Source organism: Saccopteryx leptura, chromosome 10 (genome assembly GCF_036850995.1).
Source record: "Saccopteryx leptura isolate mSacLep1 chromosome 10, mSacLep1_pri_phased_curated, whole genome shotgun sequence".
Lineage (NCBI taxonomy): Eukaryota > Metazoa > Chordata > Mammalia > Chiroptera > Emballonuridae > Saccopteryx > Saccopteryx leptura.
The window spans coordinates 39642286-39666995 of NC_089512.1; the positions used below are offsets into that span (position 1 = coordinate 39642286).

The 24710-nt window shown below is 41.1% G+C and overlaps 1 protein-coding gene across 4 annotated transcripts in view; it reads left to right on the forward strand.

Annotated features, from left to right (window-relative positions):
* Window positions 1-353: 353 nt before the first annotated feature.
* The window catches only part of PPP2R3A (protein phosphatase 2 regulatory subunit B''alpha), a 255934-nt gene continuing 231577 nt past the window's right edge, over window positions 354-24710 (forward strand). For 2 of the 4 annotated variants that reach the window (XM_066352128.1, XM_066352132.1), the window contains exon 1: window positions 647-806. The gene's annotated coding sequence lies outside the window, so the exon portion shown is untranslated. Of the gene's footprint in view, window positions 470-646; window positions 807-944; window positions 1398-24710 lie in introns of those variants that run through there. The other 2 variants (XM_066352130.1, XM_066352129.1) reach the window with 2 other exon arrangements.

Sequence of the window (24710 nt, forward strand, 5' to 3'; positions counted from 1 at the left end):
AGTTCTTGTGGCAGTTAGGAGGAAAGCAATTTTAGGAGGCCCTTCCCAGGCTGTGTCCTCCCAGCTATTGATGAGGTTAAGTCAGACCATCTACAAGGCGTTAAATAGGAAGTGGTTACAGGGAGCAATTTCTCAGAATAATTCATTAAGTTGTGCATTAGTTTATTATGGCTTTCTGTTTGTGTGTTAATATTTAACACTATAATGGTTTAAAAATAAATATATCTTCAAACTTGTTCACTACTTCACCACGGAAAGTGGCGCAGGTGCGGGCCCCTGGGAGGTTCGGAGTGAAACGGAGTGTCCAGGCAGCGGCGAGGTTAACACTGTCCGCTGCCTCTGGCTTCAAAGGAACAATCCAGTCCGCTGAAGGAGGGCAAAACAATCAATGACGATGAGAATTATGATAATGATAATAACAGTCACGGAAATAACAAACCCGAAAGACTCGCTTCTCCAATGGTAGTAAGTACGTACTAGGAATCGCGTCCCTGAGGAGCCGCCATACAGGGCACTCCACCCGCGGCGGCAGCGGCGGCTCTCGCGGCGCCCCTGGCGGCCCCCTTCCTGGCTGGGATCGGTGTGTGGGGCGGGGCCTGGCTGGAGGGGCGGGGCGGGCTCTGGGCCCGCGGTCGAGGGTGGGGACGCAGGGGACGAGGGGCCGGGCGGCCGGGCGGGGCGCTCTTGGGCCTCAGCTATTCACGCGCCGCCCTCGCAGCTCTATATCCCGCGCCGCCGGGATCACTGGCTGCAAGCGCAGTCCGCGAGCCGAGGCAGCAGCCGGAGGAGGAGCCGCGGGCACTAAGGTAGGCGCAGGGACGCCCGCCGCGCGGCCTGGAGCCCAAGCGCCCCTGGCCGGGTAGGAGGGTTGTTGCCAGGCCGGGGGGCGGTACGCCGAGGCCCGGCGGGCGGGGCCGGAGCCTGGGGGCGGGGACCGGCCTGGCCCGAGGGGTCGGCGCGGTCGCGCAGAGCTGGCTCGGCTAGCAGAGCCGCGAAGTCGGGGTTCGAGGCGGTGCTGGCGCCTCCGCACGCCCAGCTCGGTCCCGAGCCGTGGCAGCCCGGGAGGTGTGGAAACCGCTTGCCGAGGGGGTGCCCACAGAGGAGGGAAGGCGGCGGACGGCCTGCGCGCTCCCACTTGCGGAGCTCCTAGGCCATTTCGCCCGCGCAGCCCTCGGGAACTTGTTAACCGGAAAGCTTGGCAGAGAAACAAATGCCAACGTTTTGGAAGAACTGAGAGTCACGTCGTTAGGCGCTGAGGCTTTATTTTCCTTCCCCGCCCCCTCTGCCCAACCTCGGCCCAACCTCGGCCCGACTTGGCCAAAGAAGGATGTGTCACCAGCTCCGGGCCTTGGGCGGGATTCCCGGCCCGGCTTGGAGCGGGAATACCTGAAACAAAGGTAAACGGAGGCCGGGCGTACCCCGACCCAGCCCTGCAGCCGCTCTCGGGCCGCCCTGGTGGGTCTCATTCCCTCGTCGACCCCGTGGGTCTCATTCGCTCGCCGACCGGCCGTCGCCTTGCAGGGGCTTTCTCCTGGGGGACCTCTCGATGGAAACCAGCTGGCCGGGCTTGTAGTTGATGTTGCATCTGAACTCTGTTGTGCTCACATTATTCTCAATCTTCCGACTCTGGTAAAGCGTAGGGAAATTTTATCCAGTTTTCGTGGTCACCAAATGTAAGGGAGGGTAAATTGCTATTTGTAAATTATAAGGTATTTTCTTATTAGGAAATGTCTGAAAGCACGAAATAAAAATTCTTAACACGTAAGCAAAAAAGCATGATTTGTAGTGCCGTCTGAAACTAAGGAAATGTTCCTCCTCAGATCAGTCATGTACAAAACAGCCCCCAAACATTTGGTGCCAGGCATTTTTCTTTGTTCTTCATTAGTTTCAGGCCTCATTTTCTTTTAAAACAGAACACTCGGTGCTGAGACCCTAAGAATTGCCATGCTAGGTCAGAGCATGTACATCCACCTCAGTAGGCAGCAGGCTTGTGTTGTAGAAAAACTGTTTTCTTTCTTGGTAATGCCATTAAAAATCATCTCATTTTCATTTCTTTTAGTAGTATCCGTGATTTCTACTTTAAAAACCTATAGATCACTCCTAATTTATACATACAGTTTATTCACATTCATGTATCCAAATGGCTCTCCTATATTCTCTGGCAGAGAACTAACTTATGAGATACTTGTGAGAAAAACTCGAATCTTTTATAAATCTGGGAGCTCAGAAATTGAGGACAGGGGAAACAAAAGTTGTTTTTTAAAAACAGAAAACTTTATTAGGACTAATCCGGTTTGGGGGTTCAAAAATACCTTTATCCATTAACAATCCAAACATAAAGCAGTTAAAGATTTATTTGTATTCGTAAGTATTTGCGTGTTTTAAAATGCAGCTTAACATTCTGGAGTGTGAAGGGGCTATCAGACTTTATCCGAGTATGAATTGATTTGGCCTTAATATTTGGCTGAAACCAGCTGCCCTAAGAGAATGAACATATTGTTTCAGCAAGAAGGGAATAAAGGAGATGAGTAATTTTGGAATATGGGGTACTTGAGGGGCACCTGTTCAAGCCATAACCCTGACAGAGTCTCCGTGGGCATGGCCTCTACCAACTTTCAATATGCGGCTAAAGCTATGCATACTTCCTCTCTGAAATTTCTTGATGACCCACCCCCCCAAAAATAAACCCACCACCTGGAGTAGACGTGACTACCCTTTGGGGCATTATCATCACCTCTCTAAACTAGAGGGTTTTGTCCATAGCACCAACATTTGGTCCAGATAGTTCTTTGTTGTTGGGGTTATCCTGTGCATTATAGGATGCTTAGAAGCATTTCTGACCTCTACTTAATGGAAATCAGTATTACCTCCCACCCCACCCCACCCCCAGTTGTGACACCTCAACAGTCACACAACCCACACAGTTATAACAGTCAAAAATGCCTCCAAACATTGCCAGGAGTCCTCTGGGAGGACCCAGATTACCCCCACCAGAGAGCCACTGTTCTAAACAGACTGCATCCCTAACACCAGTGACACTGCATTGTCTTCATTTGCTTATGTGTTGATTTTTATCTACTATGCTAAGCTTGAGGGCAGAAGCAGTCGTATTCATTTATTTGACAGATGTCTGAGGAAGGGCCTAGTTTGTCAGCCAGACACATTTTTAATTTATTGATTGATTTTAGAGAGGAAGGAGAGGAAAGAAAGAAGCATTGATTTGCTGGTCTACCCAGCCATGCATTCACTGGTTGATTCTTGTGTGTGCCCTAATGGGGCATCAAACCCGCAACTTTGGTGTATCTAGATGATGCTCTAACCAACTGAGCTAACCGGCCAGGACCAGACACTATTTTTTTTCATTTTATTTATTAAGTTTAATGCAGTGACATTGATAAATCAGGGTACATATGTTGAGAGAAAACATCTCCAGATTATTTTGACATTTGATTGTGCTGTATACCCCTCCCCCAAAGTCAAATTATCTTCTGTCACCTTCTATCTGGTTTTCTTTGTGCCCCTCCCCTCCCCCAACCCCTCTCTCCTTCCTTGCCCCATCCCCCCTCCCCCCAAACCCCCACTCCTGTTGTGTGTGTTGCCATCACATTCTTGTTCATGTCTCTGAGTCTCATTTTTATGTCCCATCTATGTATGGATTCATATAGTTCTTAGTTTTTTTCTGATTCACTTATTTCACTCTGTATAATGTTATCAAGGTCCATCCATGTTATTGTAAATGATCCAATGTCATCATTTCTTATGGCTGAGTAGTATTCCATAGTATATACTTATCCATAGTACCAAAGCTTTTTTATCCACTCGTCCTCTGACGGACACTTGGGCTCTTTCCAGATCTTCGCTATTGTGAACAATGCTGCCATAAACATGGGGGTGCATTTCTTCTTTTCATACAGTGTTATGGTGTTCTTGGGGTATATTCCTAAAAGTGGGATAGCTGGGTCAAAAGGCAGTTCGATTTTCAATTTTTTGAGGAATCTCCATACTGTTTTCCACAGTGGCTGCACCAGTCTGCATTCCCACCAGCAGTGCAGGAGGGTTCCCTTTTCTCCACATTCTTGCCAGCACTTATTCTGTGTTGTTTTGTTGATGAGCACCATTCAGACTGGTGTGAGGTGATATCTCTTGTGGTTTTAATTTGCATTTCTCTAATGATTAATGATGTTGAGCATTTTTTCATACGCCTATTGGCCATCTGTATGTCCTCTTTGGAGAAGTGTCTATTCATTTCTTTTGCCCATTTTTGATTGGATTGCTTATATTTCTGATGTTGAGATTTACAAGTTCTGTATAAATTTTGGTTATTAACCCCTAATCAGACGTATTGTCAAATATGTTCTTCCATTGTGTAGTTTGTCTTTTTATTCTGTTTGTACTGTCTTTAGCTGTGCAAAAGCTTTTTAGTTTGATATAGTCCCATTTGTTTATCCTGTCTTTTTTTTGTCTTGCCCATGGAGATAAATCAGCAAATATATTGCTCCAAGAGATGCAGGACCAGACACTATTTAGGTCTGGGAATCTAGTGGTAAAAACAACTAATGTGGTCTTTGCACTTCTGAACATTACTGTCTACAGAGTGGCAGAAGCATATATGTATAATGATGTAGTAGCCTCATTACAATTGTGATAAATTCTGGGAGAAGTCCAGTATGCTGTGAATACTTAAAACAGGGATCTTGACCTAGTTTGGAAACTAGGAAAGTTACCTTGAGAAAAGAACTTTAAGGAGAGGTAGACTCTGAAGGATAAATAGAAGCTACAAGGTGAAGCTTAGGGGTACAACGTTCCTGCAGAAGGAACGACCTGAGCCCTCAGTGTGTGGCTGGAGCAAGGAGAGTGTTTAGGGGCAGGATAACAATGAAGCTGGGCAAGTTAGTGAAGGCTCTCTCAAGCAGCAGTTCTCAGTTCAGCCTGCTCATTAGAATCACAAGAGGAACTTAAAACAATACTAATTACTGGGCCATTCTCCAAGTCCATTAAATCAGAATGTCTGCAGTGGTCCTAAATCTCTCCCCAGCTGCCATTTCCCCAAAACCTTCCAAAAGGATAAGCACCATTACTGGTTTCCAATAACTTACTGTAACAAAATGCTGGGATTCAAATGAGATGGAGAGAAGTATGTAGATGGATACAGGAGATACATTTAGGAGGCATATATCTAGACATTTCCTGTGGGCATTCAAGCAACTGCATCTTCTTTCCTCCTGTTGCTTACACACATGCTAGCATAGTGTATACACACTGTTTTGTTCCTTGTTTTGTTCTCTGAAAAATGTCTTGGAAATCTTTCCATTTCAATATATAGTTTCCTGATTCTTTTGAATGACTGTGTAATATTCCATTATACGAATGTGCTACAGATTATGTAACCACTCTTTGATGGACATTTAAATTGTTTCCAGTAATTTACTGAAGCAAGTAGTACTCCATTTATGCCAGTTTACGTGTATATATTATATTTTAAGATAGAGTCCTAGAAGTGGAATAGGTAAGTCAAATGTGTACATACACATACTTATAAATATATATTTGTGTTTGTAAAAGACACTCAGGTCATTGGAGAAGATGGTTTAGAAGGAAACAAGAGTGAATGTGTGAGACAAGTGACCCTAATTAATGTTATTGTGTGCTATAGAATGGTGTCCCCCCAAAATTAATATTTTTAAGCCCTAACCCCCCAGTATGACTATATTTGGAAATAGTCCTTAGGAGGTAAAGAAGGGTAAATGAGGTCATCAGAATTTTATCACTAATCTGATAAAATTAGCGGCTTCATAAGAAGAAGAGGGAGGAAAGTCCATGTGGGCACACAGTGAGAAGCCGAGAAGAGTGTCCTCACTAGAAACTGACCCTGCTGGACACTGATCTGGTAATTCAATAAATTTCTTAAGCCACCCAGTCCATGTTATTTTGTGATAGCAACCTGAGCCAGCAAATACACTATGGAAAAGTTGGAAGAGAAAAGGCGGTAGCTGTGATCAAGGTGGTAGCAGAGCAGATGGAGTGAAGTAGATGGAGACAGGATATATATTTAGGAGGCATAACTGATAGGTTTTGATTCTATCTCCCTGAGCTCTGGCTTGCCCAACCAGATGAACGGTGGAGGTGTTACCTGCGATAGAGAACACTGGATAAATAGTGTTAAGATGGGTTTAAAATCACATTTCACTTTGGGATGGGTGGAAATGTCATATAAGTATCTGATAATTCAAATCCAGAGCCCAGAGGAGTGGGCTGAGCTGGGGACACAAGTTTTTAGGTGTAAATTGAAAGGTATGGATGGGTTCGTCAAGAGCATGGTTGTAAACCTACAGCCCACAGCTGAATCTGGCTTACAGATGTGTTTGTTTTCCAGATACAGTGATTTCTGTTGTTAATTTGAGTTAGTTGACAATAATTTAAAATCTAAAGATTTGCCATGAAAATCCAGATTTGGAGTTTTTCTTTAAAAATGAGAAGATGTGGCTCTACTGAGCAGGCTTTCCCATATGGCAACAGTTGATTGGAGCTAAGTTACAGCTAATCCCAGCTGCTTTCTAGTTCACCAAAGAGCCCACCACTCCCTAAAATTTATGCTTGGCCCGCTTTGCTCATTTACTTCTCTGACCATAAAGGCATTTGAGTGTGTGCTCCCTGCTTTAGGAAAAGAGTATGAAACAGTGATTCTCATCTTGGCTGCACATTGGAAACATTGAATGATTAAAAAATACTAGAAATTTCTGTTTCTGTTTACTTGGTCCAAATTATAGCCTGGGATTTTTAAAAGCTCTTCAAGCAATTCCACTAAGCAGTGGAATTGAGAACCATTGATAGAAATTAAGAAGAGACACCCTGGCTGGATCGCTCAGTTGGTTAGTTAGAGCATCGTCCCGAAGCACAAAAACAGCCTGTCCGATCCTCAGTCAGGGCACATACAGGAACAGCTTGATTTTCTTTCTCTTTCTCCTTTCCTCTCTTGCTAAAATCAATTAAAAATTTTAAAAAGAATTTTTTTTTTGAGAAGAAAGCTCAGGATTTCAAAGTTGGATAAAGGAGGATAATAGTCCCAGCAAAAGAACGAGAAGTGGCTAGAGAGGTACTGTGGAATGCTCCTTGCAATTAAGGCATGCAAAGTGTGTGTGTGTGTGTGTGTGTGTGTGTGTGATATATAGAGACAGAGAGAGGGACAGATAGAGACAGACAGGAAGGGAGAGAGATGAGAAGCATCAATTCTTTGTTGCCACTGCCTGGTCAGGCAAGGCATGCAAACTTAACTCAATATACTTGAAGGTGTTTTTTTGTTTGTTTTGTAACAGAGACAGAGAGAGACAGATAGGGACAGACAGACAGGAAGGGAGAGAGATGAGAAGCATCAATTCTTTGTTGCAGCTCCTTAGTTTCCTTAGTTCATTGATTGCTTTCTCATATGCGTCTTGACAGGGGGGCGGGGCGAAAGCAGAGCGAGTGACCGTTTCCTCAAGCCAGCAACCTTTGGGCTCAAGCCAGCAACTGTAGGGTCATGTCTGTGGTACCACGCTCAAGCCGGATGAGCCCGCACTCAAGCTGGTGACCTTGGGGTTTTGAACCTGGATCCTCTGCGTCCCAGTCCGACACTCTACCTACTGCACCACTGCCTTGTTAGGCTTGAAGGTGTTTTTAATTGGATGAGAGAGTGAAGTTTTATTTTGCATCTATACTTACTGTTTGTTTTGCCTTTAAATATATGCTGTTCATTTACTGCATAGTGTTGTATACACAACAAGTATGCCTTATTTCATGAGCCATTTAAAGGATTTTCAAGAGTAATTTCAACTACGCTTGATTTTTGTCTTAGGTGTTTATTTTAGACTCTAATTCCAGTTTAAGATGTGTCATAAAAGGCAAGATAAAGAGTCATCAAGTAAAGATGTAGACTGAAAATGATCTGTTGAATTTAGCAAGATGAAGTCTTTGACCTCAGCAAGAATGATTTTAGATGGGAAGAGGCAGAAACTAGATTGCGATGGGTAAAAAGTAAGGAAATGGAAATGGTAAATGTTGGGAAAATCTTTTGAGAAGTTTATCTGAAAAATGGTATGGTAAGGGAGGGACAGGTGTCTTATATGTGTCTGTGATAGGTACGCAGAGTATTGGTTATCCAAACACTTCCAACTTTTTAGGGAGATAACTCAAAGATACCTGATTACCTGTCTTCCCCATTTCAGAGGGGTCTTGCATGTATTTGTTTTGGAGACTTTGTTTTTTTCACTAAGGAAATATTTTGCTAGAACCCTAGAGACTCAGATGTTGGAAATTAGGCCCTTAGTCTCTTTCTTATCTGGAAAGCCATAATGCTCCTAAAGGCCAGCAGTGATCTGGGCTCCAGTGACCCTGACATCATCCTCCCATTGAACTGATGAACAAAGACCAGATTGTTGGCATGTTGAAAAGAATACTTGGCTATGTCAGGGAATATGTATCTAGCTGTCAGATTTCCAGGAGTATTTTTTGCAGCTGTATTTTTCCTAAACAACTTGATATTAATAGCTTGATATTCCAGTTGCATGCATGTAAAATTTCTCATACTTTAAAACCTTTTTCATTGATCATGATTAAAGGTATGGATAGAAGTTGGAGGAGTAGGACCTCAGTGAGCTCAGAGAAAAGGTGAAGAGAACACTAAATGAACTTTGGTTTCCAAAAGGTTGTGTGAATACTGTTAAGTTGAAGACTTTGTCATACAGACAGCCACTGCCAGTCTGTCTCTTGTCCATTTCTGCCTCCTTGGCAATCTTAACCAGGCACTGGAAGGCTTACAGGTTAGTTTTGCTCTTCGTGTTTCTACGAGTTGTCATCTACCAGCAGAACAAAACTGTAGGGGTTGAAAAATGCCAAAGATTATTAGTAAAGAATAGTGTTTACTAGTTGAGGGCATAAACCTCATTGTTATATTCTTTTTGCATTGTTATATTCTTTTTGCAAATAGAATATAACATATTAGTTCACTAAAATATAACATTTTAGTTCATAGTGAGTCATGAATACTAGAGGAGTGGGGTCCCTGTTGTACCCCTTGATACAAAGTAACAGAGCCCCAAATGCAAGAGGTAATTGTAAAGATTGTATCTATCTAGAATTAAAAGTATATTTTCTTGTAGGGCATGTGTTTGTTGACTTCTGTTGCTCTTCCTTTCATATTAGGGGAAATCTGTTCTAGGACTATAAGGCATAGTTTTCAAAACTAAAGAGTTTTCAGGCATAGTAGGAGAATAAAGGCAGTTCTTTTATTTGGTTTAAGAATCCTAACATTTCACTCTATCAGCTGTTAAGCCTCTAGAGCTAAGACTATTTCCTCATTCAGTGACTAGTGACCTTACTTAGTTCAATCAGCAAATATTTATTGAGTTATCACTGTGTGACAGGCACAGTATTAGGTATTAGAAATACAGTGCCTTGTAATACAGGACCAACCTCTCTCTTGACCCTGCATTCCCCTCTAAATCTGTTTCTCTCTCCAGTTGTCTAACTCATAAAGTTCAGTTCCTTTCCACCAGTCTCTCTTCAGTTCACACCAATCAGGCCTCTACCCCCCACTGAAGACCTCCACACCACTAAATCCATTCAGTCAGTTCTCAGTATTTCTTTTATTTGACCTTTCCGCAGCATTTGCACAGTTGATTATTCCTTCCTTTGAAACGCTTTCTTCTCTTAGCACACTGCCTTCTCTGGATTTCCTCCTACCTTACTGGAGGTTCTTACTTAGTTTTTTGTTGGTTTTTTTTGCTAGTTCCTCATCATCTTTCTTTTTCTTTTTTCTGTGTGTGTGTGTGTGTGTGAGAGAGAGAGAGAGAGAGAGAGAGAGAGAGAGAGAGAGAAAGAGAGAGAAAGAGAGAGAGAGAGTGCCTGACCTGTGGTGGCGCAGTGGATAAAGTGTCGACCTGGAACACTGAGGTTGCCGGTTCGAAACCCTGGGCTTGCCTGGTCAAGGCACATATGGGAGTTGATGCTTCCTGCTCCTCCCCCTGTTCTCTCTCTATCTCTCCCTCTCTCTCTCTCCCCCCTCTCTCTCTAATAAAAATGAATAAATAAAATATAAAAAAGTAAATAAATAAGAAATTTTGGAAAAAAAAAAAAGAAAGAAAGAGAGAGAGACAAAGAGAGAGGGACAGACAGGGACAGACAGACAGGACGGGAGAGAGATGAGAAGCATCAATTCTTCGTTGTGGCTCCTTAGTTGTTCATTGATTGCTTTCTCGTATGTGCCTTGTCTGGCAGGGGTTTGGGGGGGCTACAGCAGACTGAGAGACCCCTTGCTCAAGCCAGCCACCTTGAGTTCAAGCCAGCGACATTGGGCCTCAAACCAGCAACCTTTGGACTCAAACCAGCAACCATGGTGTCATGTCTATGATCCCACGCTCAAGCCAGCGATCCCGTGCTCAACCTGGTGAGCCTGCACTCAAGCCGGTGACCTCGGGGTTTCGAACCTGGGTCCTCTGCGTCCCAGTCCAACTCTCTATCCACTGTGCCACTGCCTGGTCAGACCTCACTTATCATCTTTCTCACCTCCAAAGTTAGAGCACTACTTACTCCTGAAATCTCTGTTTTTCCTTATCAATCCTATTTCATTGGCGTTTTACTCAGTCTCGTGACTTTAAATACTATCTAGACAGCAGCAACTACACATCAGTGACTACTAGTTATATTTACAAGTTAGACCTCTTCTCTGAATCTCATACTCTGAAATCAAAGTGCCTACGTGACATCTCCATTGGGTATCTAACAGACAACCCTAAACTGAACTGATTTTCCCCTCAAAGCCGGCTTTCCCCTATAGTCTCAAAAAAATAGCAGCTCCGTTTTTCTGGTCCAGGCCAATCCTTGAGCTCTCTTCTTTCTCTTTGACCCAACATTCAGTCTGTCAGTGAGACCTGTTGACTCTACCTTCAGAGTGTCTCTAGAATTGGTCACATCCCACTATTTCTACTCACTCATATGTGGAATGTAAAAAAACAAGACAAAAACTCATAGATACAGAGAACAGACCGGTGGTTACCAGAGGCCTGGGGTGGGAGGTGTTCAGAATGGGTGAAGGTGGTCGAAAGGTGCAAACTTCCAGTTATAAATGATGTCCAAACCACCATTATGTCTCACCTGGATTATTACAGCCTCACTCTTTCCCTGAGCCTGTCCTTGTGCTAGTCTCAACACAGCCCCTGAGGTACCTGTTAAATAAAGTTCTCAGCTCAGAGGCTTTATACTTACCTACAAGGTGCCCCATAATCTTAACTACGCCCTACTTCTCTGACCGCATCTGCTGCTCTCCCCTGTGCTTACTTGTCCCAGTCAAAAATGGTTCCTTGTTTTTCGTCCAACAAATTAGCTATGTTCCTGCCTCAGGACCTTTGCTTTCTCCTAAGATCTACAACCCTCCCACCCTCACCTCCCTCAGGCTTTTGCTAAATTCACTTTTCCCAGCACTCCTTATGTCCCTTCTCTTTCAAACTCTGCTTCCCAGAGCTCTCAGGACCTGGGTGTCCCTCACCCACCCGCAGGACTGAGCCATCCTAGACCGTGAGGATGGCCTTCAGTGAGCCAGAACGCTGGTGTCTCTGAGCTTTCCGGGAGCCACTGCACCACCTTCAGCTTCTTTTGCATAAGAGAGTTTAACTTTTTATTTTTTAAGCACGCTTCATTTCTTCTTTTACACACAGCATAAAAACACTTGTCTCATTTATTTGTAGAAGTTTTTTTAATTTTGTAGATACCCATTCTTTATTATAAAAATGACACATTTTCCTTCAATCTGTTAGTGTCCTCTCCCTTTGTTAGTAATAGTTTTTAATGTTGATGTCAAATTTACCTATATTTGCCTTTATGGCTTTTGATTTTACTGCTTTTTTTAAAACTAACTTTTTAATGGATGTCTTTCCTGCCCTAAGATATAAACATAGAATCTTACATTTTCTTATATTTTTATATAAAATTTAGGTCTTTAATTCATCTGTAATTTATTTTTGTGAGTAGTGAAAGGGAAGAATCCTGTTCAATTGGCTATTCTTTTGGAATATAATTTTTGTAAGTGACATCAAATTATTAGTTAATAAATTCTTATATTCCTAGGTTGGTTTTAGTACTCTACTAGTTCCATTGATCTTTATTTCTGTGGCATTAATACACTGTTAATTCCTATAGGTTTATATTATATATAGATATTTTTCTTGACACAGTCTTCTTCTTTTCTAATAATTAAACAGTAAATGACTATAGCACATTTGTAAAACATGTGTAAGGCGTAACACATAGCAATACAATGAACACTTCTTCCCCATTGCTCAGTTTAGGGAAAAATGCTGTTCTTACTTTGTCTTTGTTCCCTCTACCCCAAAGTTGTCTTTACTCTTCTTATACATTTTCTGTGTGAAATTTTAGAATTAGCTTATAAACTGACCTTAGAATTAGTTCATATCATTGAGGGCAATTATAGTTCCTATATCAATAATTGATTTTTTGGAAATTAATAAACTAATCATTTAAATGTTCTTCCCGTTTAAAAACTACAATTTGAGTGATGTGATGTGGACAGTGGTTAGAAGAGATTGGTTGAATGTGGTCATGATCTCCACTGTCATCAGCTTAGCATCCTCTTTAGTGGTTTTTGATCATTACACTTTTTTTTATTGAGATATAATTGACCTTTTAGCTGTATGTGTACAACATAATGATTCAACATATGGATATATTATAAAATGATCACCACAATAAGACAAGTTAACATCCATTACTACACATAGTTAAAATTCTTTTTCTTTTGATGAGAATTTTTAAGATCTGTTCTCTCAGCAACTTTCAAATATACACTGGAGTATTATTAACTATAATAACATGCTGTATATACTACATCCCCAAGACTTACTTATTTTATAATTGGAAGTTTGTACCTTTGACCACCTTCACCCATTTTGCACACTTCCCACCCCTCACTGCTGGCAACCAGCAGTCTTTCTCTGTATATATGAGTTCAGTTCTTCTTTTTTTCTTTTTTTAATTCCATCTATAAATATTTGTTTTTCTCTGTCTGACTTATTTGCCTTCAAGGTTCATCCCATGTTATCACAAATGGCAGGATTTCTGTTTTTTTTATGGCTGAATAATGGTCTGTTGTGTACATGTATATGTTATTTTCTTCATCATTGATTTATCGAAGGATATTTAGGTTGTTTCCACATATTGGCTATTGTGAATGCTGCTATGAATATGTGGGTGCAGATATCTTTTCAAGTTAGTGTTTTCATCTCACTAGAATAAATGCCCAGAAGTAGAATTGCTTTATTATATGGTAGTTCTATTTTTAACTTTTTAAAGAACCTCCATACTGTTTTCCATGCTGGCTGCACCAGTGGTGTACAAGGCTTCTCTTTTGTCCACATCCTCACCAACACTTCTCTTGTTTTTTGATAGTAGCTATTCTAATGGGTGAGAGGTGGTACTGGGTTTTTTATTTGCATTTCCTTGATTAGTGATGATAAACACCTTCTCATGTACCTGTTGGCCATCTGTATATCTTCTTTGTTCAGATTCTCTTTCCATTTTGTAATTGAATTGTTTGGGGAGGCGTTGCCATTGACTTGTATAAGTTCTTTATATTTTGGATATTAACCTTTTATCAGATATATGATTTGCAAATATCCCATTCTGTAGGTTACCTTTTCATTTTGTTGATGGTTTCCTTTGCTGTACAGAGCTTTTCAGTTTAATGTAGTCCCACTTGTGTATTTTTGCTTTTGTTGCCTTTGCAGCAAATTTAGTGTCAAATTTACTATGCTTAAGGCCACTCTAGAGAAATAATTCCAGATTGGTTTGCCATATACCAAGAGTAAGATAAAGATTGTCTGTTGAATCTCATGAAATATAGGAGGGGCCAACTCAAATGAAAATGTTTTCATTCCTAAAATGGATTGTCAATTGAAAGACTTCATGTATTATTAAATAAGGAAGAGGTTTGTTCTAAAAGGAATTCATTTTAAATTTACTATACAACTGGTTTTGTAGATAGCTGTATGTTCATTTTATTATAATCTATCATTCTCTGTTTTACATATTTACAATTCTAAAAAGGAAAGATTTAAACACTTGAAAATAAGGAAAAAATACAGGGTTATTCTATCCATCTTGGGTTTTCATTTATTGGTAATAAAGATCTACGTGAAGGGATTAAGCAAAGAAAAGCAATCTTATCCATACAGACAACAGTATGGGGAAGGCAGAGAGAAAGGGTGGTAGGGGTGGGGGTGGAGGGTAGAGGGGAGATAGATGGAAGGAGACTTGACTTGGGGTGATGAACACACAGTGCTATGTACAGAGGTCACATAGTAGAATTGAGCACTTGAAACCTGTATAATTTTATTAACCAGTGTCACCCCAATAAATTCAATAAAAATTTTTTTTAAATATCTACAGTGCATTGCTTGCTGAAAACTTCTCCCAAGGAGTAGCATGAAATTATTTCTCCTACCTTGATATTTTATTTTATTTATTTATTTTATTTTTTTGTATTTTTCCGAAGCTGAAAACGGGGAGGCAGTCAGACAGACTCCTGCTTGCGCCCCACCAGGATCCACCCGGCATGCCCACCAGGGCGCAATGCTCTGCCCACCTTGGGCCGTCGCTCTGCCACAATCAGATCCATTCTAGCACCTGAGGCAGAGGCCACAGAGCCATCCTCAGTGCCCGGGCAAACTTTGCTCCAGTGGAGCCCTGGCTGCGGGAGGGGAAGAGAGAGACAGAGAGGAAGGAGAGGGGGAGGGGTGGGGAAGCAGATGGACACTTCTCCTGTGTGCCCTGGCCAGGAATCGAACCCAGGACTCCTGCACGCCAGGCCGACGCTCTACCACTGAGCCAACCGGCCAGGGCCCTACCTTTATATTTAAAAACTAAATATCCAAATTATCAAAATAAACACTTGATTTTTATAAGCTCAGAATGAAAGAATTTTAATATGAGGATATGAGGTTATAAAAGCAGTTTGTTTTTTGATACTATACCACAAATTAAATATCAACCTACAGACTACATTTCAATATGCGTTTGGTGCTAAGTCCGTCTTTTTTTTAATACAATTGGGTGTAAATTCATCTTTTAATTTTTTGACAGTTTTAAGTACATGATTTCCATTTTTTTTAAAAAAAAAAACAGGTTTATTGAGATATAATTCACATACCAAAAAACAAAAAACAATGGTATTCACCTAGTTGTACAGCCATCACCACTACCACCATCTAATTTCAGAACATTTCTTTTCATCACCCCAAAGAGAAACCCATACTCATTAGTACTCTTTTTTAGGTTGTTTTTTTGTTTTGTTTTGTTTTTTATTGATTTGAGAGAGAAACAGAAACATCAAATTGTTGTTCCACTTATTTATGCATTCATTGGTTGATTCTTGAATGTGCTCTGACCCAGGACCCAACCTGCAACGTTGACGTGTCAGGATGACACTCTAATCAACTGAGCTATCCAGCCAGGGCCTGTTAGCAGTTACTCTTCATTCCCCACCACACCCCCAGCCCGTGGTAATCACTAATCTATTTTCTATCTCTGTGGATTTGTCTATTCTGCACATTTCATATAAATGGAATCATATATATACTATGCAGCCTTTTCTATCTAGCTTCTTTTACTTCACATGTTTTCAAGGCTCACCCATGTTGTACTGTGTATCAGTTCATTCCTTTTTATAGCTGAATAATAATCCATTGTATGTATATATCACATTCTGTTTATCCTTTCATCAGTTGAAGAACATTTGGATTGTATCTACTTTTTAGCTATTATGAATGATGCTTCCATGAGCACTTAAGCACAGTTAGTATATGTGAACATGTTTATTTACATCAGTAGATTTGTTTTCTCATGCTTTCCTGAAGTTTGTTGAAAAGTGGAAAGTAGGAAAAGTAATGGTACCATTAATTAAAGTTACCAGACAACAAGGGAGAAAACAGGAAAATTATTTAAACAAAACACGAAAAGAAACTGCAAAAACACACAGCTGGCTGGAGCATTGAGTGTAGAATCGGTTTTATAGACTTCATAACTTCTGAGCAATTGTTAAAATAATGGATATCTGTAATAATGATCCTAAGAACCAATAATAGTGCCCAGTTTGTGCAATATATTCTGTTTGAGAAGACGGTGCACATTATATAACACAGTTTCAAAGGATTTTCACTCACTTGAAAGTTCTAGGATTTGTGGGAGTAAATTAAAATTAAATTCTTCCAGAAAACTAACTTAGCTGGAATTCCTCATTTCCCAGTATCGTGTTAGTAACATGGTTTTCTTCACATGATAAAACAGTTCGCCTCCTGTGAGTAGAAATCAAAATTTGTTTTTAAATATTATCTGTTTAATTAAAGACTTTGCCACATTTATCTTATAATAAATCTTTAATAATATGCTGATCTAAGATAAAATATTTTTACTTAATTGCTCTATCATGTGTCATACAAAGGAATTTCAGATGATTTTAAATATTCCCAAGGAATTTTGCATATTACTTTAAAAAGGTTTATTAATCAGAAAAGTTTGGGAAACACAGCGCTGCATTATAGCCTGATTACTGAAATTATACTGATTGATGTTAGATTGGACCTAGATCCATAATGGCCAGTTTGGAAAAGACGTGTGCTGTCATCAGAGTATAGGGGCAAGATGTGTCATATGGTGGGCCCCTTTAACTAAAGAGCACAGAATTGCTACTCACTTTCAGAAAGATATAATTTCCCCCTTTCAATCTATGTTGTTGCTTTGGTCTTAAAAGTAAGCAGATTGGCACATGTACTGCTCACCCCACCCTCATTATCATCAAAGCTTAGACTGTCTAAGATCTGGGCCGCTAAAGTCATGGTGAATATGATGAAGGTGTTTTGGCTACAGATGAAGTGAAAGGAGAGACGTAAAGAGGAAAGGGAGGCAGTATAGTATTATGAAAGCAAAGAGTTTGAACAAAAACTGGCAGAGAGAGAGAACATCAGTGAAGATGTATATTTTTGCATGTCCAAAATGATTGGTTTTAAGAAATAAATATCTACTTAAAAATATACAAGTAAAAAGTTTGTTTGTAGTAAAAATATACAAAGAGCACATTAATTCACTCCAATTTAAAGTGCAGCCAGCCATCATAGAAATGAAACATCTCTCTCTCTCTCTCTCTCTCTCAAGTCTGCTCTATTTTCTTAACACCAGCTACTCCTGCCATGTTGCTTACCATGGGTGCCCCAAAACAGTGGCTTCAGCCATCAGATCTGTAGCACTTTTAAGACACAGAGTTTTCAGCTAACCGACAGTATTTTAGTGTTCAGTTTCAAATCGCAGGAGAGAAAATATGATTGGCTTACTTTGCTTGAGTTACTTTCTCAACCAGATTTGATGAGGGATTAGAAAGCATGTGACACGTGGAGTGGTCCCATCTAGCATGTGAACAAAGCAGGTCTGTAAGAAGTAGGGACATAATTTGTTAGCACATAAGAAATAAGATTTGTTTGAAGAGGAATTAATTAGCGCCCTGAGCTCTGGGGGGGGGGGGGGAAGGGAAGATGGGAGTATAAAATATGTACAGCTCCCCCCTCCCCAAATAAAAAACATGGCAAGAGCATAATAGGAAAGGATGATTGGGTCTATTTACATGAACCCTTGTCCATTCTGTAACCTGAGGCAGCTCTGTTGTCTCAGTAATCTTTACAGATGATTCCCACCCAACAGGAATAGGGGTCTTAGGAGGGGAGATGAAGTAAATGACTAATTTTAAGAATATAACCAAAGATTTTCATGAGACCTGTACTATAATATCTGTATAATATAGATGAATACCTTGGGCCAAAGTCTGTTTCCCTTTGATAGCAAGCTGCAGTCATGGTAAAAGTCTGTTTAGGCAATGAGAAATCCCCTGGAGAAACTCCTGTTTAAGTTACGTTCCGCTCACCTAGGTTGGTAATCACTGACATTCCAACGTCCTAGTCCTCCAACTCCCATGTGTGAGGTTGTCTTGAGCTTTTCATGCATAGCACAAATGAGAAGTAGCAAGGACATTCATTAGGAGGGGCACCACTAGGGGTGGGTGCACTGAGTGACACTGCTACCAGCAGAAGCTCGTACCAGTCTCCAGTTATCAGTATGGATGTGTCCCTTTTCCTAAAGGACCAAAGCCTGGCTGACAAAATGTTCTGAGGTGCTTAGTACCTAAATGCCTAGGTAGGGATGCATTCTCCAGGGATCTGGACACCAGTAGGCTAAGTATGGAGGTCAGGGTGGTGCAGAGGTGAGCCAGAGGTCTATCTGCTGAGTAGACTTTTATAAAAGAACTTGCCTAGATAGTACAGACATAACGGAGGCTGTTTGCAGTCTTTCTCAGTGTGTGTGTGTGTGTGTGTGTGTGTGTGTGTGTGTGCGTGTGTGTGCGCGCGCGTGTGTGTGTTAGGAGGGAGTACAGGGTCACACAGCTCTAGTCAATTATCTTCTGTACTTTGCCTGTAGTACAAACATAACTGAGGCTCTTGTTTGCGTCTTTTTCAGTGTGTGTGTGTGTGTGTGTGTGTGTGTGTGTGTGTGTGCACGTGTGTGTAGGAGGGAGTACAGGTCACACAGCTCTAGTCAATTATCTTCTGTACTTTGCCTGTCAATGCTACAGCATTTGTGATGGGGGAAAAGGGAGTTCTCTTAGGTTCAAAGCATATGTTCAACCTTTTCATCAGGTAAAATGCTGACTAAGCTGAGCAGTTGTCAGAAATGTCCCAAGAGTGCCAAACATCCTGGATGGAGTCAGTCCCTCCTTAAACTGGTTATAAAAAGTGAATTTTTCCCTAGTCAAGGTATTGGCCAACAAAATGTAAATGGTAGTATATTAGAAAATTGCTCCTCTCCCTTCTTTCTTTTCTTTAATTAAATGCTTCCTCTATGCCAGGCTCTGTTCAGGTGCTGGGATACAGTGACAAATGAGGCAAATAAGATCCTTGCCTTCAAGGAGTGTGCATTTGAGGGATAAATACAGTAACTGTGTAAACTATAAATAAAACAATTTCAGGTACTAATAAGTGCTATACTGATATTAGATTGGACAATGGGTAGAGAGTAATGAGTTGGGGCCTTGATCAAGGGAGAGGAGGAGGCTGTTGCAGGAACCAAAAGAAAGCCAGCAGGAGAGCAGTGCAAGGTGAAGCAGAAGGTGCTAGGCAGATTGTAGAGCTGTGTTAGGTGGAGGAGTTTGTTCAAAATGGAGTGAGTAACCATTAGAACATCGGAAATAGGAGAGCAGTTTGCTCTATTTACAGGGCGGGCAAAAGTAGTTTTGCAGTTGTGAGTACAAGAAACAGCTTATTCTTTTATTATTTATTAATTATTGTCTTATTTTCTATATGAGCAACTAAAAACCTGCTTTTGCCCAATCTTATATATTACTCTGGTTATGCTGTTTGTCGAATAACTGGAATATGTAGAGGCAAGAGTGGAAGCAGTAGGCCATGGCAGTAGTACAGGTGATAAAGGATGATAATTTGGGCCAGGATTTTAGCAGTGAAGGTCATGAGAAGTGGTGAAAATTGAGAGAGATTTCAGATAGGATGGTCAGGTCTTACTGAGTTCTGGGTATGGCCTGCAAATATGGCAGGTGGTGATTTTATGTTTATGGACTTCCAAATACCTAACAAGTACTTTGTAAAAATTATATTGTCCCAGCCTGACCAGGCGGTGGCGCAGTGGATAGAGCATTGGACTGGGATGCGGAAGACTCAGGTTCGAGACCCTGAGGTCACCAGCTTAAGTGCGGGCTCATCTGGTTTGAGCAAAAGCTCACCAGCTTGAGCCCAAGGTCACTGGCTCGAGCAAGGGGTTACTCGATCTGCTGAAGGCCCGCGGTCAAGGCACATATGAGAAAGAAATCAATGAACAACTAAGGTGTTACAACGCAACGAAAAACTAATGATTGATGCTTCTCATCTCTCTGTTCCTGTCTGTCTGTCACTCTCTCTGACTCTCTCTCTGTCTCTAAAAAAAAAAAAAAAAAATTATATTGGCCCAGTAAGGTACTCTGGTTGTGTATGCACCAGGCCATCTGGTTGTCTGCCTATGCAGTTAGTAATTAATAACAAATACACCCTTGCTGGTGGTTCCCATCTGCAGAACATAGGGATTCCTCAGTTGCGAGTGTAGAATGTCAGCTGAATGAAGAACTTTGGGAATGTCTCAGGGTTCTCCTGTTACCCCTCAGGGTACTTAAGGTTGAATGACAGCCCTGGGTTGGTGAGGCAGGCCTGGTGGGCTCAATCTTCATACCTGCTTCTTTCTTCCTTTTTAGCTTCTTGCAGTTGATCCTTGCTCTCAACTCCGCTTTCGTGTCTGATCTCAGCCTTCTCTTTCCCAGTTCCTTCATCCTCCCCATGATATTGAATGAAAATTTTTCTGCCAAAATTGTGGCCCCAGAGCCCCACTAGAAGTGGTAATTCAGACTTGTTTAGTTTATGTTCTACTCTTGAGCCAGTAGCGCCAGAACCTTTTGTCTGAAATTGTCTTGTAGACAATGCTTCATGTACTCCTCCAGTGGGCAAGCTCAGAGGTTCTCTGGGTCAGTGCAGAAAGGAACTAATGATCTTAATTGAGATAAGGCCTCAACTAAGATATGTCAAGATGGATTAAATAAATAGAAGGGATCAGTGGCACCAAGAAATAAGATACTAAAGCTATCCATACCCAGAATGGAAACAATGAAATGGGGAAGCAGGGGGTTCTGTTGAGGGACACATGAAACCTAGAGAAACATGAAAACTGAGGTTGTCAACTGAAAATAATCTGCATTTCCTTCTTACCTAGAGATATTTCCACTAGGCTTTTGCCCTGTTTCCCTACCCCAGTTGAGTTTTTGTGTACTCTGCAGAATCTGACAGTTCATACATTAAAACATTGTTGAATTCCTGTTTTATGCCGTGCATTGGCCACATGTTGCAGATATGAGGATGAATAAATTGCAGTGGCTTTTTTTTTCTTTTTTAGCAAAACAGGGAGAGAGAGACAGAGACAGAGAGACAGAGAGAAAGATGAGAAACATCAATTCTTCGTTGCAGCACCTTAGTTGTTCATTGGTTGCTTTCTCTTATATACCTTGACTGAGGGACTTCAGCCGAGCCAGTGACCCCTTGCTCAAGCCAGCAACCTTTGGCTCAAGCCGGCGACCTTGGGCTTCAAGCCAGCAACCATGGGGCCATGTTTATAATCCCACGCTCAAGCTGGCACCCCATGCTCAAGCCAGCCACCTTGAGCTTTTGAACCTGGATCCTCTGCATCCCAGGCCGACGCTCTGTCCACTGCACCACTACACAGTCAGGCTGCAGTGACTTTCTGACTCATCTCTCCTTCTATTTCCCTGATCCATCACACTGCCACCTACATCTATCACTCCCCTTTCTGAGAAACTTTAGAAGCACTATAAATGCATAATAAATAATTTGTGAATAAATGGAAATTATTTCTTCTGTTCAGAGAATCTTCCCACGTAACCTTTGTATTTATATGTTTTCTCCAAATCATGTTTTACTCTTCTGTTAATTTTTTTCTCTTGCCCTGGTATTTGTAGCTCTTCCACATTTAAAGTCTTTTGCATTTTCCATTTTCTTCCTGTTGATTTAATCTCATAGATAACTTGTTCTTAAAAACAAAAACAAACAAATAGAAAAAAAGCTTTATACTTGGTCTTTTGCATGTCTTATATAAAATCCTGTTACGAGATACGGTTCCATTTGTGAGTATGCTTTTAGTTGTGTCTTAGTTTTATTGTTGACAAACTTGTCTTAATTATGCTTATAATGTTTGGTAATATTCTCATAGTGTGGAAGTTCAAATAGGTAACATTATTTATTGGTTTTTAAGAGTATTACTTTAAATTTTACCCCATGACTATCTGTTATGCTTTTCTTTTATATGGCTATTTTTGTGTCACGCTTTCATTATTCACTAATAAATTTGACAGGTTTTCAAGCTTTCTGAAAAACAAAATTGTGTTTTAAAAATGTTTTCTTCTTCCTATCCAGGTTACTACAAATGAATTCTATACATTTCTTATCTCCTTCCTTCCTTCCTTCCTTCCTTCCTTCCTTCCTTCCTTCCTTCCTTCCCTCCCTCCCTCCTTCTTTCCTTCCTTATCTCTTCCTCCCTTTCTTCCTACCCTCCTCCCTTCCTTCCTTTCTTTCTTCTTCCTTTCCTCGCTTCCTTTCTTCCTTCCATTCTTTCTTCTTTCCTTCCTTTCTTTTTTCTTATGCTTACTAGGTTTTGAGACAATTTCTTTCTTCAGGAACTCAAGTACTGATTTGGCCCAGCTCTATTAGCCCTAATACAGATGGTATAAGACAGAGGAGCTTTGATGTTACCTGGCCTCAAATCTGTTTTCCCATTTTCTATGTGTGTAATATGATCAAAAACATTTTTTTAACTTCTCTTGGCCCCAGTTTCTTCATCTGTGAAATGGAGGTGACACTAACCTCAATGTTGGCATAAGAATTAAACAATGCATTTAAGTGCTCAGCACAGTAACCAGCATATAAGCACTTTAAAAATGTTGGTGTAATAATGTTAATCTTCCTTTTGAGAGCCCAATACAAGGGGAATCCCAGCCCTTTACCCATACATATGCCCAAACTAAGAGGCCTCAGAGGAAGCATGCCTAGTTCTCCCTTTCTTGTTCTCTTTCATTGTTTGTTGGTGGTAGGGTGAATTCCTTGGTGGGTGGTCTCATGCCTGATGTATGACCATTCTCTCTCCCAGTGGAGGCCTACACAGGATTGGTCTTATTTTGAACTCATCAGTAAGTTTCTGGTAAATGATACTCCTTCAGATGTATAGTTATTAAAATATACTTTTAGATGTTCTAAAAGGTTAGGTTATCATCATGGTAGAAAGTGGCTGAGACAGGGTAGAAAAAAGATCCACATAATTATAGAGAAAGGATCAAGAAACTAAGAGGCCAGGATATCAGATGGACTATCTGTTGAAATTGATAACAGTTGTAACAGACATCGTGTTAAAGTGATGGTGAGCCAAAAGCTGCAATCATCCAGGAATGAAAGAGACTGACCAGGGGGAGATAAATACTGCAGTAAGGAGGGGGAGTGGGTGGTGGAGTCTAATGATGTGTGACTCAAAGCAGGGGAGTTTTGGAGAGGGCAGAAGGAGGAGGGACTGGAGATAGCGACGAAGAACAAGAAGGCACCTAAGGCACTATGTTTGAAGGGTATGGAAGAGAAAACGAATCAGCGCCTGAGAGGGCTACAGGGAAAGCAACATCTCAGTTTCCATTTAAAGAAGAAGCTTAAAGGAAGTTGAAGAAAACTTCAGAAAAGAAGCCTAGGATATTGGTATTTATATAACTGATATCTATCCATGAGTCCCACAGGGCTCAGTGGAAAGGTTAGGATTTCAGAAGATGGGATAGAGCTTAGATACCATCATCAGTCCCATGCATACATCATTGATTCCTTGCCAGGCATCCTTGCCAGGCTAAACCACAGTGCTGATTAAATCCAACCCTTTGCCTGTTCCATGACTGTAAAATCATACTGCTGAGCTTGCATTAATTTCATGATGTAACCTCAAGTGGACCCATAATGTTGCCTGGCAATCATACTAGATTTCCCCAGTCAGTTTCTGTTACATCTCTCCCCTAGATGCCTATTGCATGTCTTCATTCTCTTCAGATGTTCACCATCTCCTCCCCACTCTTCACTTTCAACTGGTGACCTTACCTCCTATTTTAGAAAAGAACTAGAAAAAAAAAGCTTTCACAAGCTATCACCACCACACCTAGCCACTACCTGCAGTGGTATTCCTATACTGTGTTTTCTGTCCTGTTCTGTGAAAGAACTAACCTACCTAAGAGCTTTATAACTTTTTCTCTTATATCAGTTCCCCTCTTCTGAGTTGTTGTCTATATGTGAAAATGTGCTTTTATTTCTCCCATTTTATAAATAATTCTCCTTGACTCCACTTTCCTAACTTATTTTGCTGAAACTTTATAGCAAAACTTGAAAGAGTTGTCTATATTCTGTTGCTATTTCTCTTCCTATTCTGTTTTGTACTCAAGCCAGTCAGGTTTCTGCCCCCACAATTCCAATAAAACCACTCTTATAAGTTACCTGTGATGCCTACATCTGTCATTTCTCAGTATTAACATTCAAGAGCAGGGTTGATCAGTCCCTCCTCCTTAAAACAGCTTCTTCACTTAGCTTCTAAGATACTTGTCAAGAACTATAAAGGATCTAAAATTTTACTCTTTTTGGCCCTGGTGGGTTGGCTCTACGGTAGAGCGTTGGCCTGGCATGTGGATGTCCCATTCGATTCCTGGTCAGGGCACACAGGAGAAGCGCCCATCTGCTTCTCCCTCCTCTCCCTCTCCTTTTTCTCTATCTCTCTCTTACCCTCCCGCAGCCAAGGCTCCATTGGAGCAAAGTTGGCCCCAGGTGCTGAGGACAGCTCCACGGCCTCGCCTCAGGCTCTGGAATGGCTCTGATCACAGTGGAGCAACACCCCAGAGGGGCTGAGCATCGCCCCCTGGTGGGCATGCCAGATGGATCCCAGTCAGGCGCATGCGGGAGTCTGTCTGCCTCTTCCCTGCTTCTCACTTTGGAAAAATACAAATAATAATAATAATAATAATAATAATAATAATAATAATAATAAATTTTATTCTTTTTGTAAGCCAG